We start from the raw sequence: 13,734 nt of genomic DNA on the forward strand, positions 1-13,734 counted from the left end.
GGAGCGAATGCCTAAGCAAATGCAAAGAGTATTGGCATCCATCCAAATGGGTCACACCATTGGGATGTGAAACTGAGAAATGGGATGTGCAGGGATGAGAACCAATACCATGGGATTGCAAGCTCAACGTGGTCACATGTTTATATACAATGGAATGGTATGCAGCCTAGCAAAGAGTATTGGCATCCATCCAAATGGGTCACACCATTGGGATGTGAAACTGAGAAATGGGATGTGCAGGGATGAGAACCAATACCATGGGATTGCAAGCTCAACATGGTCACATGTTTATATACAATGGAAAGGTATGCAGCCTATAGAGTGCTGAAAAGGCATGGGTAAAGTCTATAAACTGAAGAAGGCAATTTATGGGCTGAAACAGGCCCCATGAGCATGGTACCAGTGGATTGATGCCTACTTTTTGCAAAACAGGTTCAAGAGGAGCCCATTTGATGCAAATTTATATATCTTCAGAGAAGAAGGCAGGTGTATGATCATGGTCCTTTATGTGGATGACCTTATCATAACAAGGAACCACGAAGAAAAGATCTTGCAGACAAAGCAGTTGCTAGGAAGAGAGTTTGAAATGACAGACCTTGGACTGATGCATTTTTCTTTGGGGATTGAAGTTTGGCAAGAGCCAAAACTTCACAGATCTTCATCTCACAGCTAAAGTATGCTGGAGAGATACTAAGGGTATTTAGCATGGTTGAGTGCAAGACAGTTGGCACCCCTATGGAGGTTGATGCAAAGCTCCCAAATAAGGATTCATCACCACTGTTGAACGAAGCAAAATACAGAAGCGGCCGGACATCAGTTTTGCGACTGGTGTACTAAGCAGGTTTTCCAATAAGCCCCAAGAGAGAGGCCAGGGATGCGGGTGCTGAAATACATCAAAGGCACACTTGATTATGGCATCATCTATACCAAGGGCGACATCTTGACCGGATTCTGTGACTTGGATTGGGCAAGAGACATGGACAGTAGGAGATCTGTGACAAGTTACTATTTCTCACTTGGATCTGGAGCTGTGTCATGGGTCAGTAAGAAGCAACCTACAGTTGCTCTTTCTTCTACCGAGGCTGAGTACAAATCAGCATGTTTTGCTTCTTGTGAGGCAGTGTGGTTGAGGAGGATTTTAGGGGACATGGGTGCAGTGTAGAACAAGCCTATGCACTTATCATGTGACAATCAGAGTTGCATGGCAATTGCAAAGAACCCTGTGTTCCATGCTCGCACAAAACACATTGAGATTCAATATCACTTTGTACGCGAGCTCATCATGGATGGAGAGGTCGTCTTAGTATACTGTCCGACTACAAAGAATGCTACGGACATCTTCACGAAGGCTCTTGGACGAGACTTGCTAGAGAGGCATCTTCATCATCTTGGCATTGGGCCAAAAAAGTAAGTTCACTTGCAGGTGGACATTGAGGGGGGGTGTTAGATATCAATGCTCCACTCTCAAGTAATTACGTGGGAACCACCTAACTCTACTTGTAAGCCCCCCATATGAGGAGAAGGCATTTGAATAGCTCGGTTATCTGGAGGTCTTGGTTTGGACACCAGATGGGGGCCATGTGTGGCGTGATGGCTGGATGGCTTTAGATAGAGTTGGCACACTACCAACTAGGCTGTATGCAAGTGCGGGAAGGCATCCCATGAGTGACCGCACTGAGGGTAGATGAGCATTTCCCGAGGCAACCCACTCTCGGGTTGTGGGGCTCGAGTTTGGAGCCCCAGATGATCCCGAATGGCTCTGGGCTGAATCGATACTATAGGTCAGTTGCTCTATTTTGTGCCACGACTCTATCGTGTGGTCGGTGGCCTATTTCGAGACCAACCCCGAGTCAGCCATTTTGGGCAGACTGGATCGATCACCCAATTGGGTCTAACTGACTATGAGTGGTGGCTATATAAGAGCAAGCCCGTGAAGCCAATCATCATCACTGGCTATAGCAATCGTGATTCCTTAGCATCTAGCCTCCATCCTCTACGGTTTCCAGCATGCCATCAAAGCTTCTCACACAAGAGCACATGGCTGGAAGGCAGCGCCATCTATGGTATTAGTTTTACAGTAATCAAATTTTTTATACTCCATACTATTTGCTTTTCTCTCTTGCACACGAGATCCTATTATTTGTTGAGCAATAGACGTTGTATTATTTTCTTACACAACACGCCAGGCAGAGCCATAGCAGCTCAGATAGTCTACTAGGGAAAGTAGACCTCCAACCAGATTGACATGTGCTCAGAAAGGCAAAGCAATTGAGGTTGAAATGGCCAATTATGCTCTTATGACTACCATCATGGCTACAAAAGAGCCAATATACTTCAAAGATGCAGTAGACAAGCCAGAATGGCAAACTGCTATGAATGAAGAAATGGATGCTTTGTATAACAATAATACTTGGAAATTATGCGACTTTCCACTAGGAAAGGTCATAGCAAACAAATAGGTATACAAAGTGAAGTACAATCCAAATGGAAGTATTCAAAGATACAAAGCTAGACTAGTTGCAAAAGGATTTGCATAGCAATATGGTCAGGACTATGATGAGACTTATGCTCTAGTAGCAAAGATGGATTTCATATGGTTCTTGATATCATTAGTGACACTAAGTAGATGGAATGTGTACTAGCTTGATGTCAAGAATGCATTTCTCAATGGTTACCTAGATGAGGATGTCTACATGCAATAACCAATAGGTTATGTTGAACCAGGAAAGAAGAATAAGGTTTTCCATCTCAAAAGAGTCTCTACGGCTTAAAGCAAGCACCCAGTACAACAGAATCTACAAGTATTTTGATGATCTAGGATACATGAAGTCTAATGTAGATCATACTCTCTACTACAAAGTTCAAGGGGAAGAAATTACTATTGCACTTTTGTATGTAGATGATCTGATTGTGACCGGAATCAAGGCGGAATCAAGGATAGCTTCATCAGAAAGCTAAAACAAGACTTATTTGTAGAGCTTGACATGAAAGATCTTAGACTTATGCACTATTGTCTTGGAATGTTCTGGAGAGATTCAAATAGCACATTCATGAGCCAGCTCAAGTATGTTGACAATCTCCAGAAGAAGTTTCATATGGCAGATTGCAAGATTGTAGCCACTCCCATGGAACAGAGTTTGAAACTTACTAAAGACTCAAAAAAGCCTACAGTCAATGATAGGTACTATAGGCAGCTCATCGGATCTCTTATATATCTGACTATCACATGGCCAGATATTAAAAGAGTCTTGAGATACATCAAAAGTACAAGATAGTTTGGGATAGAATACAGAGGAAGTCATCCATGGTTGCATGGATATTGTGACATTGACTATGCCGGAGATCATGAGACCAGGAGATCAACATAGGTATTATCATTTTTCCTTGGTCAAGGTGCTTTATTTTGGTTGTCAAACAAACAGCTAACTATTTCTTTGTCTTTGACGAAAGTAGAATATAGGGCACTCACTACAGGTGCATGTGAGGCAATATGGCTCTAGAGACTATTGTCAGAAACAGACTACTTTGATGAGTCAAAGCCAACAACAATATACTGTGATAATCAATCGGCTCAAGCATTGGCCAAGAATCTAGTATATCACTCCAGGACAAAGCACATTGATGTCAAAGAGCACTTCATTAGAGAAAGAGTATTACTTGGTGACATCACACTGCAGCATTGTGTTAGCAAAGAGAATGTTGTAGATATCTTTACCAAACCACTTGGTAAAGAGCTTTTCAAGAAACACCGACTAACTCTTGGTTTGACATAGAGGAAGGACATTCCCATTAAAGGGGTGTGATGGAATGTAATGATCATTCCTTCTTCGATTCCCTAGAATCATCATCTTGAGGGAAGGCCTACTTCATGATGTTGATCTTGAGGGAAGGTGTTGAGGGTTCACGCTCAACATCATGTCATCATAGCACCATCATGTGATCATATGTGCATAGCACTAACCCAATAGAGTGCTATAAAGGAAAGGGTTTGTATATATTCTACATTTTCAACTAAATCTAGTGTACACTTAGTCATTTTGTGGTGTGCTTTCTAGCTATGCCCTCTCTCCTCATCTCACTCTTCTCCTCTCCCCTCTTCATATTTTGTCATGGAGCCACCAGTAAGACCTGGATGAAGCCGATTTTGGATCAGCCATCTACGACGGCAATGAAAGATGCCACCAATTCCCTATATGTTCCAACTAATAATCCTCATCAATGGGAGGAAGTAGCATGGAACACCTTACTTGATCTAGTGGCAGAAACAAAGCCCCTTAATGGGGAAAGACCTCCTGCTCAATGAGCAAGAGAGAGAGCCAAGTGGAGGAAAATCCATATGGGAAAGAACTTGTCCACCTGAGGAAGAAGGCACCCTATTAATAGGAACTCCAACCACTATCTCACCAAAAGTAGAAGGCACAATGTCCTCCTTTGGGACGTCCATGATATCTAGCAGGGCTGCAAAAGACTTCCTGTGAACCAAAGCTATCATATAGGGGTGCAAAGAATCCCTTCAAAGGGAAGCGGATCAATAGTGCACACAACCCCTTTCCATCTATCCAAAAGGGGAGCTAAGGGAAGGGGATGCTTTGGAATTCCATGATCTTGGAAAGCTACAGGGGCCTCTCTAGTCGAAGATATATCATCAAGTGCCTGGCCAAGGAGAGGGGCTACCATTGAGTTAGTGGGAGAAGCTATAGCCAAGGCTACAGCTGAGCGCTAGCGTCCTAAACCAGTGATGTGCAACATCATTGGGAGCAACTAAAATGGGAATATCCAAAGCTCTAGAGGGGATGGCGTCCTAGATGGTAGCATCCTAATGTGAGGGTGTGAAGGCTGCACACAAACCGAAAGCCATCTGGGAACAGCACGTGCCATGGAAGCAAGTAGAGGTACTGAGGGAGCACTCTATCAAGGAAGATCGCACTAACATGGAGGAGCTGTACCAACACCCTGTCAAGGTGGAGGAGGAGGTGCTAGAACTGCACCAACACCTTGTTGAGGTTGAGGAGGAGGTGCTGAAACTATCCCACCCTTTATCGAGGTCTAGGGGGGGGACTATACCAGAAGAATTTCTGGGCCTCTTCTTCTTTTTAGGGCATTCCCTGGCAAAATGCCCAACAATCCTACAGATCCTACACTAGTCCTATTTGCCCATGATCTCCACTCTTTGTCGAAAGAAAGAACCATCCGAACATTGAAGCATGATATGATCATCTGATAAATTAGGGTCCGGCGTAAGGACCCTAACTCTAGGAACCCACCGTCAGACTTGATCGCATCTACAAGTGTCGCAGGCAAACCAAGGAGGGGGGATCTTAGTTGACAATACCAAAGTACTTCCCAATCACTAGGAGTAAGCGATGGTAAACTAGACCAAGAAATCGGACAAAAAACAAAAATCCCTACTTGGCCTCCTCTACAGGGTCAAAGCCCAGCATGAAAGGGTCAAAAAAATGTTTCTATGTCCCAAGTATAAGTATTTTCTTTGAGCACATCGCTCGCAGCCTGATAAATCAAAGACAACCTGGAAGACACCTCGCCTTAGTAAGTGAACATCTTTGAGTCGAGGGGTGAGGTCTGAGGATAGCACCATGAGCATCCAGTCTCTAGCTAGCACTCTGGAAGGGTGAGCCCCATAGATGCGCACAATCACAGTGATAGAACTTTCAAGTTCTACATCCCTCTTGAGTTGCCGCAGCTCGTCTTCTAAGAACATAACCATTTCCACGACCGATGAAAGCAGGATAGGACTAGTTGATTGGAAATCCATCGCCAATCGAGGTGGGAAGGCCGATTCAAACCCAGTTGAAAGATTCATCCGTCACGTCTATTGCAATTAGAAAGGGCGAGCAAGGAAGGACGGGGCTACAGAGGAGAAAAGCAAGAAAAGAGGGCAAGAAAGAAAAGGGGAGGTAGGGGGAGGGGCTGAGAAGGAGAGGGGCTGAGAAAAATAGAAAGGATTAGACATGCATTTACACATATATTCATTTACATTAAACTTTCAAATAGATGATACACATGGGAAAAATATTGAAAGATTAAAGCATTTGATATAGCAATCACAAATCCATTCATGTTCTTTAGTAAAGTGAATATTGCTACTTTCAAGTATATAAAGAGGAGGACGAGAGATCATTAAATCTCTCGTATACTTCAATCTATCCCATGAAAGCTTTGGCTTCAAATTCCTCTTTGACTTCAAAGGTCTCCCAATATCTATACTTCCTTTCTATATATAATTGTGTTTGTTGATCCACATGTAGATCCTATCTATTCAAATGCACTCCATACATAGTTTTCCCTTTGAATGACCACAGCTTCAAAAGTAAATAGAACTAGAAGCAGCTTCTCAAGTAGAAGTTTTGGACCACTTTGGATCCACTGGGAGTGTCAGAACTACAAATGGTGGCCTGGATATGGAGATCCAACATAGGAAATCCTTGCAGGAAATGAATTTCGTCACTTTTTGTAGGAGCTATAACTTTTCACTAAAAAGTCGGATGACAGAGATGTTAGAAGTGAAAATGTAGCTCTTAATCTAATCTACAACTTCCTTGAAGACTTAAGTCAAAATTCTATCTCTAAGTCTAGATATTTGTACCAGTACATATGTGTGTATGAGAAGATTTGCTTATATCCTGCGCCTTCAACTTTGCAACCCAGCAAAACAAAATGCCAAAGAGGATTTTGCCCCTTTCTCTCCAACTGCTATAGCAGCTCCAAAATTTGTAGCTCCTCCTACTAAACAAGGATCTTTGGGATGCACCACTCTCTCTTCAGGCTAGAGGCTGCACCGGGCTGCTCACGCTACCACCAGGCTCTACTGCTAAGCTCTCATACTAGTTGTGACGACACAACAGAAGCTGAGAGGGTGAGAGGGAGCTTGAGAGACACAAGTTTTAGTGGGTCCAGAACACCCTAATCTTCTATTTCATCCATATATATGTGTGTTTGAGTATTGTACATATCGGGGTTAAGGTGTAGTGGCCTTTAACCCCCACATTACATAAACTAATATTCATTGTAACAATGTGAATTAGGGATGGCCCTCTTCAACCTCTACATTGATGAGTTGACTTCTTTGGGCGAATCTTGGAAAGACTAAGATTAGGATGATCAACAACAGTGATGCCCGACTCCAATGCAAATTACTCCTGTAGTGTTACTAACATCCAAGAAAATTATTCACGTTCGTTGGGGCATAGATCAACATTGTCCCATTATATGTGTTCTTGGGATGTAATCCCATAAGACTCTTATTCTCACCATGAAATGGGATACTTGAGCTAGAGTGACTACAAGCCATGCTGCATTGGCTAGATTGGACAGAGAGAATGCTTTCAAACCCATTTTTCGCCTATTCACATAAAGACCTCCTCTTTGATTATGTGGTCAAACCAACCATGCTATATGCGAGAGCCTTTTGAAGAGTGGATCTTATAGAGACTAATTGGGTTGGATTGAAGAGGCTATAAGTCATGATGCTCTCACATATGATCTAGGTGAAGAGGTGCATTCCACATGACTTTATACTTGCAGAGTTTGTAGCTCGACTCTTACACACAGATGTGTCATTTCACACACTACAGGAAGTTATTAACAAGGTCATCAAGGACAATTGTGACATCTTTATTCTAGTTTTTGTTTTGAGAGCCAGCTTTGCTGTGTGAGGCACTTACACCCACCAGACATCTCATGGAGAGCTCTTTCTAATTGAGTTGGGTATTCGCGAGAGAGCCACATCCCGTTGAGATGATATTATAACAAAGGTACTTCATGCACTTGTTCAAGGAGATATTCATGAGACCACCAAGTTATGTATAGATTCGTATCACATGAAGTATGGAGAGGCATGGACTAGTTTCTGACCTCACTCTACCGGTTCCATATTGAGACTAGGCCAGAGGCGATGAGCCTCTGCAACATTTGTGATCTATTGGAAGTTGACATAGCAGAGCATGTGCTTATGAGATGCTCCTAATACTATGATATGTGTGAAAGGTACCACTACCTCTCTGAGTGGGGTTTTTAGAATATGGACATGGTCATTTACCACCCGGACGTGCAGCACACAGCCCATTGTGTCTCAAAGGCACACTCATATCTAAAAGTGGTGTCATGAGTGTCCACATTTCTAACCCAATCTGAATGAAAATACTCATGGAACTCAATTCCACTCCTCTAGGTGCTTCCATACCCAATGGTACCCTTCAGGTATTCTCGAGTACACATAGGCATGCCTTTCAATGTGGCTCCATTGGTTTTAAAGCAAATTGACATAGGAGGTTGCTAGTAAAGAATGTGATGTGGGGCCATGTATTGGGTAGGTAGAATAAGCTTACAACCATTTGAGAATACCAGACTATATCTACTAGTTGAGCAACATCCTCATTGCTCAACTTGGTCCTAACATCAATTGGAGTGACTATGACTTTGGAACCCTCCATTCTAAATTGCTTTAGTATGCCCATAAATTGCCATAATACTTATAGATTTTGATCCCAATAAGATAATGGAGCTTTTAGATTCATCATGTAAAACTTCTTTTTCAATAAGGTCTTCACATTTCCAATCTTCTCCATGTGATCCTTGGTTAGGATCATGTCATCAACAAGATCACAATCACTCCTTATTCCCCTCTAAGTTGAGGTACAAGTTGGCATTCAGGATTAGGACAATTCTATCTAAGTAATCATTGATTATTTGGTACCACACTCATCGGGTGTGTTACACATTATATGTAAATCCTTCCTTAGTCTACATATATTTTCACCTTGGAATTGGAAATTGGATGGATAATAGACTATTTGAAAGATGGGCCATTGCAAATGGGCATTTGTCCATAACCATTTGCCACCAACTTGGCTTTGTTCACATGAGTTGTACTAGACCTTCTATATCCATTTGGTACCAATGATCTTCTTAGTTGGTCTAGAGATCAGATCCCACGTCTAGTGGTTGTCCTTTGCCACTTCAAAGGAGTTTGTCTGACCTAAAACTAGTCTTTGAGAGATTTGCATTTTCACAGTTTTCCCATGTGAATCATACACCACGATGGTCTTTTCTTCTCATTCAATTATCCCTAGATTTAGATAGATCCAGGTCTAAGTCTGTATACTTTGATCATAGATTTGGCCCTAGTTTTGGGAGTGGTATTGGGTTTGCATTGAAATGTGGGAACTCCACCATTTGGGGAGTCGATCTCTTGTAAGACACATCTTTGTCGATTGGCCTCTATCAACCACTCAAAGGCATCTAGTTTAAGATTACAATTTTAAAGAACTTGTACTCACTCAAAGCCATATGCCTTAAGATTACAATTTTAAAGGACTTGTACTCAATGTGAATGATTTGGTCAATTACACCAACATAATCCAACTATAGCATCTGAAGCAACTATCATCCTGTATAAGAAAATCCAGCCAGATGTTGACTTTAAGGCCTTTCTTATTTTCATAAATCAAATTATTAAGGGTTTCAAGGTAACAATGTCTAGTATAGCTTGCATAAGAAAAAACCTGCATTAAACGCACGTCATGCTCACAGAGAACCAAGAGGGGCAATATGAGATGTTTCTTTGACTTGAATAGAGGGATGTTGTAATTTGCAACCAGGGTCGGCCATGTGGACCATTTTGTTGGTTGTAACACTAGGATGTTACTCCAACTATATTTTGCTTTAATGTTTGGAATTAAGAAACTTGAAGAATACCACATTTTCATAGATCGGGGGCTTTGCTCCTTGTTTAGGTCACTCATGACTTCTTTTCTATTTCTAATTTGATTTGGGTCATTTGCATCTTTTGAAGGTGGTGGTTCATTGACTTTTTAATCGAACCAATTACAAAGCATCTCACATATTGCATCCCCATATATGCCATCTTAAAATGCACTAGACATTAGGGAGGGTAGCTCGCGAGCCTGTTGCCTTAGTTTCATATAAAGATCAAGGTCGACACTCCTAGTAGTCATGTCTTCGTATTCTCATGACAACTAGGACGTGTAGTCTACAATGAAGAATGTGAGTAACATTCATCAACATTAAATAGGAGAAATGAACATGTGAGAGAAAACATAAAATAGCAAATTTACAAAAAAATTAAAGCATATCATGAGATACAATGCCTCATAATATGCTTGCAATATGGTGCAACACATTATAAATGCTACATGTCAATCCTTGTGGACCATATGATAAGGTGCAATGCCTCATAATATTCTTGCAATATGGTGCATCACATTATAATTGCTACATGTCAATCCTCATGGGAGAAAATTCAAGACTACTTGTAGGAATAATTGTGGATAGACATTCCTAAGGGAGAAATGTCACGATTGCTTGTAGAGCACATCTATGGTGCTTACAGTCCTAATATGTGTAGTTGTTGCTTTAGTAGACTACTAGAATATGCATACTAACATCTCCCCTTCTCCTCTTCTATTCATATACACTATAAATCAATAGTAAATAGATACATGACCCCTTGGGGTTAGGGTATCTAATCAACGTGCCTTTTCAGCACTCTATAGGCTACATACCATTCCATTGTATATAAACATGTGACCACGTTGAGCTTGCAATCCCATGGTATTGGTTCTCATCCCTGCACATCCCATTTCTCGATTTCACATCCCAATGGTGTGACCCATTTGGATGGATGCCAATACTCTTTGCATTTGCTTAGGCATTCGCTCCGACAATAGCTTCCCAAGCGTGGGGAGAAGGAAGAGTGGAGGCTATGAGTCCTTAGAAGGAGAATGGAGCAAGACGTGGTGTTTCTTTTACACCCAATAAACTCCTTTACTCTGAGCCTTTCTCTAAGGAGGATAGAGTAAGATGTGGTTTCTCTTATGGGCTCATGTCATGGAAGGAATAAAAAATGCATATTTTGAAGTGCCGTGCATTGTGCTGATCAAAAATGTGTCAGAAATGGGTCTCCACCCATAAGGTTCTCATGTCATGGTGGGGGAAAAAGGGGGAAATAGGCAAAAGCCCCTAAGACCCCTTGACTAAGTGAGCTTTATCCCTCACCTTCTCCCTCCCACTTCTTTCTTCCTAAGCTTATGACATGGAGCATTAAAAGTTGAAGGGGAAAAAGTTTTTCCTATACAAAAGCATTGCTCCGTTCTCTCTAGAGGCTACCTTAACCCCATACAAAAAAGAGAATGATGATGACAATGACGATGGTGTTAATGTTCATGTATGACCTACGTACATCCATGATAGGTTGTATGGCCGATTATATATGGTGGGACACATGCTACATGTCATGATCCAATAAATGATGCCGTGTCTCCATAACCTTTGGAATCTATGCTCATATAACTAAGCTATGTCCAAGTTGGGAGAGAAGACTAGAAGTTTTCAAATGCCGTTGAGGTGAAAGTCTTGAAATTCTCTTTGATCCTTGATGAGGCATCACATTCCAAAGTCACAAAACTCTCTTGTGCCCTAATGGGATAGTGTTCATAGTCTTTTGGTTAAGCTATGGCCAAGCTGGGAGAGAAAACTTGCAATTGTAAAATGTGATGCTTGAGTAGGCATCATATTCCAAAGTCGTGAGACTCTATTGTGCCCTAATGGGAAAGAGTTCATAGTCTTAGCTATGGCCAAGTTGGGAGAGGAAATTAATGCCTGAGATGGTAAGAAATTCTCTCGTAAAGGCATCAATATTGCAAAGGGGAGTGTGGCTAAGACTCTATTGTGCCCTGATGGCATAGTAGTGTTCATAGCATAGTAGTGCAGAATCCTTGAGCTTGCAAGGTTGTGCCCTAATGGCATAGTGTTCATAGCATTTTTGAAGGTCCCTCTAGGATCCTTGAGCTTGCAAGCTAGAATACTTTCTTGCTGCGAGATTATGCCCTTGAGATGAAAGTCTTGAAATTCACGTTAAAGCTGAAAGAGGTATCACATTTCAAAGTAGTGAGACTCGATTGTGCCCTAATGGGATAGAGCTCATAGTCTTTGTGATTAAGCTATGGCAAAGGTGGGAGAGGAAACTAGGAAAGCTAAAATGCCCTGAGATGATAAGTCTTGAAATTCTCAGTGATGCTTGAGAGGAGTGTTTTTTTGCAATGAATCCTATTGTTGTAATTTAAAGATTGATTGCTTCATTTGAATAATTTTGAGTGGCTAGAGATTTTTATTTTGTAATTGTGGATGTCTAAGGATGGCTATAGGCATGCCATAAGTGCTTGATTGTTGTGTTGAAATTATATGTTGTCAAACTTTGATTCTAGATAGGAATCCAAACTCTCCATTTGATGGATTGGAAATGGGAGAGTGAGGCCCAATTGCATAGAAATGGTTTGGAAACCTTTGCACTAGGATTTACGGGCAATGGGGGTAGTGGTTGTATGTTGCCAAACTTTGAATCTAGATAGGAATCCAACCTCCCATTCTAATTGATAGGACAAGGAGGCCCTATTGCAAAGCAATGGTATGGAAAGCTTTGAGCAATACCATTGGAAATTACATTTCAATGCCGAGGATGCTCAAGCATTGATAAATAGCCTTAGTGATTTGGACATCAGAGAGAGGGGGTGGTTGTATGCATGTAGGAAAGAGATTATGTTGGAGAGTAGTTCATTGGTAGTAAGAGGAAAGGAGGGGGAAGGATGTGGGACGGTTTCTGTGGCAACAAGCGGAGGTGTTGAGAGTAGATTACAAGTCGTGAAGGGGGTTGGAGTGGAGATACAATACAGGAAGGGGAAGTGTGCATTGGTTTTGAAGGGTGATAGATGCATAGAGAGAGATGGGAAATTTTGAAAGGAGAAGAAAGGGAGGGTGGCATGGAAACTTGCTAGATTTAGCCTATATACACCTAACCTCCCTGACATTCTGATACTAACATGACACCAAGCTTATCACCCATTGAGCTTCAAATCTCTTTGTCACTTGCTAAACCTAGGGTTACTAAAGACCTCCTTGTCACCCCCTTTCACCTAGGGTGACAACAACGTTTCTTTTCACCCTCTCGTCACTTAGGATGACAACAAGCCTCTTGGTCATGCCTTTTCATGTAGGGTGACCACAATGCCTCATCATCCCTTGTCTGAAAGGGTGATAACAATCCTCTTTGTCACCCTATCACCCACTTGACCAAGAGCCTTTAGAATTTGTCATCAACCGTGTTCTTGCCACCCTTGTCACCTATGTGATCAAAAGTGGCTTTGTTATTCTCGTATCACTTGTGTGACCAATGGTGTCTTTGTCACTTCCATGTTACTTGTGTGACCAAAATACCTCTTGTCACCCCACTTGTGTAACCAAAAGTCTTCTTGTCACTTGTTGCATGGGTGACCAAAAAGTGTTTATCAAGCCCTGATCAAATGTGTGGCCAAAAGTCCTCTTGCCACCGCCTTATCGATTGGGTGACAAAGAGGCCTCTTATTACTCCCTTGTCACTTTTATGACTAAGTCATCTTTTCACCACCTTGTCACTTGGGTGACCATGAGGTCCTTGTCACTCTTCTATCGGTTGGGTGACCAAAAGCATGTTTGCCACTCTTGATAAAATTACAACCAAAATTTTTGTTCACCCCTTGTTGCTTGGGTGACCACAAAGGGTCCTTGTGACCCCTTTGTCAAATCTAGGATGACCAAAAGTTCCTGTCACCCCCCCACCATTTATGTGACCAAAGACCATGTTGTCACTACCTTGTCACTTGGATGATGACAAGGGTCCTTGTCACCCCCTTGTCACCACAGATAAGAAGTTGCTTTGTCACA

The sequence above is a fragment of the Dipteris shenzhenensis genome, chromosome 15, assembly GCF_047967505.1.
Source record: "Dipteris shenzhenensis isolate YYH24624 ecotype China chromosome 15, Dip_SZ_1.0, whole genome shotgun sequence".
NCBI classification, from domain to species: domain Eukaryota; kingdom Viridiplantae; phylum Streptophyta; class Polypodiopsida; order Gleicheniales; family Dipteridaceae; genus Dipteris; species Dipteris shenzhenensis.